This window comes from Fopius arisanus, unplaced genomic scaffold, assembly GCF_000806365.1.
Source record: "Fopius arisanus strain USDA-PBARC FA_bdor unplaced genomic scaffold, ASM80636v1 scaffold00110, whole genome shotgun sequence".
NCBI lineage: Eukaryota > Metazoa > Arthropoda > Insecta > Hymenoptera > Braconidae > Fopius > Fopius arisanus.
Window position 1 is genome coordinate 59,843 of NW_011887849.1, and position 3,337 is coordinate 63,179.

Genomic DNA, 3,337 nt, shown 5'->3' on the forward strand with positions numbered 1-3,337 from the left:
TTCCCCAGAGTGAAGGCCCTAATTTCTCGCTGTGCCGGGTTCATTTCGATCTGTCAGTATCCACTCTTCAGGTCGACGGTAGAAAACCACTGGGAACCAGCCGTTGCATCGAAAATTTCTTCAGGTATTGGCAGTGGTGTCGCATCTTTTTTAGTAACATCATTTGAAACGAGATTTTTTCCCGTCACGGGTTGAAATCCCCCTGGTAACAGAAAAGAACCCTCTTGTATGGACAGTGGAGGCGGAACAGCCATCTAGCGGAGGCCGAACAGGCCTCGGATGAATGGCAGGTAAGACTTTCCTCCGATGAGGGGCCAAAGGCATAGCGGGTTGGGTGGAAACTGCGACCCCTGTCGGCCCTGAGGACGTTAGTAGACTGTCACTTAGTTGGTGTTTGCTCAGCATGTGATAGGGCGTATTGGGGCCGACGTACAGGCCGTCCAACTGGGCAACACCAATGTGTCTATCGACTTAGACTAGGGACCAACGGCCAGGTGAGAGGACTGGTGCCCCCGGGATCCCGTCAGGTTGATTGGCCGTGGCACGGGTAACGGAATGACCGTGTTGCCGCCAAGATATCCAGGGGCAGAAGGCCCTAGGAGATTTCGGAGAGTCGAGCACGAGCTCTCGATTAGAGCGGCCGGAACGCCGCTTGCTAGCTGGAATAACGCATGGCTGAAACAGCTGAGCAACGGGACGATATACTTCCTCGTCCAAGTGATGGAAATCACGAGGGCGAGCATAGGGAGATGCTCCTGCATCTCCCAAGTAACCTCATGTCTCGTTTCGGAGCATGTGGTGACGACCACTGTGTTTCCGGAGTGATCTGTGCCTGAACGGAAAGGTGACATTATGCGGCCCGTGGGTCTGGAATCGAGAGAACTCCTGTCGACCTGACATGCGCCGCCATCTTGAGTAGCCAGGGACGGACGCTAGCGATGGAACGGGAAAACTGGAAGCGAGGAGTGTGGGTGGTCGGATGGGTAGATTTCCACCTTGGTCAGATCAGCCTCTTGGTGACCCGGGACGTCCGCGAAGTCGTAGCTGAGCATGACCTTGCTCGGGATAGGGATATCCAACGGTAAGAGAACTGCCCCGGCCTCCCAAAGGAAGAAAATAACCCTTCGGAGTGCTCCGAGTCGCGCGTGATGGCGACATCCGGCCTGGGAAAGGCTGGAAGGAATCTGGAGTTTCTCCGGGTGGACCACACCCACTCTACCTCATCACACTGAAGCTAGCTGGGCATGTGGCATGTCCAGCGGCCCGTAAGCCCCTCGGGTAGCCGCACAGGCCCCGAGGGACGGTTTCGTCAGACCTTCCGTAAATGTTTGGCTTGCGTCAGACATTTTTTACGGCAGGGACATTGGTCGTAAGGGACCATTTTTCCTGGGCGAAATACCCCGGGAAAATACCCTTACACATTAACCTTGCGAAAGTCAACACAAAATCGTATAGGTTCATCTTTTTTTGGTCGCAAAGTGATAGAAGATGTGCGAGGACTGGTGTTGGGTTCAATTATTTTTTGTTTCACCATTGGATCGAGTAACCCATGAATTTTATCTCGATATTGTCGTGGAATTTTCCTAGGCGCTTGTTTGATTGGTTCTGAATTGTCAATAACAATTGTGTGTTTAATTTATTGATATCGTCCCAAGTCATCATCGTTCTTAGAGAAGACATGCTGAAAGTTGATGAGGAACTTCATCAGATTATTCGTTCGTCTTTGATTCAAATGAGTTGAAGCTTTGTCGAATAACCCTGAAAGAAATGCAGGTAATTGATTCATTGATAATTCCGGAGTTTGTTGTATTATTTCTCGAACTGCGACAGCCCTCAAGTAATTTGTAGGACTAAATTTCTCTTTCAAAATATCTTGAAAATTCCTCAAAACTCCAGATTCATGTAAGAAGTCCAATCCGAGAATGCAATCCTCGAGGATATCAGCCAAAACTAGATTCAGATTGAATGAAAGTCCTCTGATGTGAATCGTTGTATTTTGGATGGAATAATGAGAAAAGGGTGCTCTAGCTACGATGAGAATGTTGATAGGTTGATGGACTTGTTTGATTGCTTCAATTTTGGATTGAAAATTTTTGGATTCAAAATGGAGATATCAAAAGCTGTATGGATCAACACATTGCATTTCTTGTTGTCAATTTCCCCTGTCAATTTTAAACTTAAATCCACCAATTGTTTCCCAATAATACAGTGGTAACATCAGTTGAAAACTTGTTTGTCCTTAGTCAATCCGTCCCCCACCGAATTGACTGTAATTAGTTTTCCTGTTGGGTGTTCTGAGTTGATGAATCGTTGTCTGCATGGATAGGAGAATCAATGTTATCCACACGTCGACAACGTTGATTTCTGTTAATAGGAGCACACCAGTATCGAGATATGTTAGAATTTCTTGAAGAATAAGCTGTTGACTTCCTGCAAAATTTATTGTTTAGATTGGATCTGCATTCATTCGCGTAATGACCAAATGAATCGCATTTAAAACATTTGATTTTAGAATCTTTGTCGGGTGGAAATTGGTTGGATTTGTGTGGTAATTGTGAATGAGTTGATGATTCATGGAATGCTCCACTGAATGAACGAATAGAAGACTGGTGAGATGTTCCGTCAAACCGTCGTTTTCTTCCAGTAATAATGGCATTTTCAGTATTAGTTGTTTTGTTGATCACGTCGATTTCAGCAGCTCGTTCAATCGTCAAGCGTAGTGACTCAATTCGCTCTAATCGTAATTTAGAAGAAATGTTCGAATCACGAAGACCTCTGATGAATTGAGCGCAAGTAATTTTATCGCGAGATTCATGAGAAATGTTAGGATGTGAGAGGCGAGATAATTTCTTAATTTCCTCTCCAAAAGTCGCGATTTCTTCTGTATCTTTCATGTCGCGGAACTCAAGTTCTCGGAAATTCATGCGAGCAAAATGCTCTTCACTGAGTGTACTGTGTCACTGAGTCATTGAGTTCACTGTGTGGAGAAGTCCCTGATCACTTCTCCGAGACGTTCGGCTGCATGTTCCAGGTCTCTCTTGTTTCTGAATCTTGAGGGTACATCTTGGATCCTCACGAAAAGTTCCTCTCTGTAACTTCCCCAGTTTGTGTCCTTTGGGTTTCTCCTAGGGATCTGTTCCGATTCGCATGTTAATGACAGGCGTATTTGGCGGTGGTCAGAGCCCGAAGGTTCTTTCGACACCCTCCAGTCTTTTACCCAACGTGCCATGCCTGTCGTGCAGATGGTTATGTCCAACACTTCATGTCTTCTGCAGTCCATGAAGGTTGGTTCTTTCCCTCTGTTCAGGATTTGGAGGTCTTTTTCCATAATGAAGTC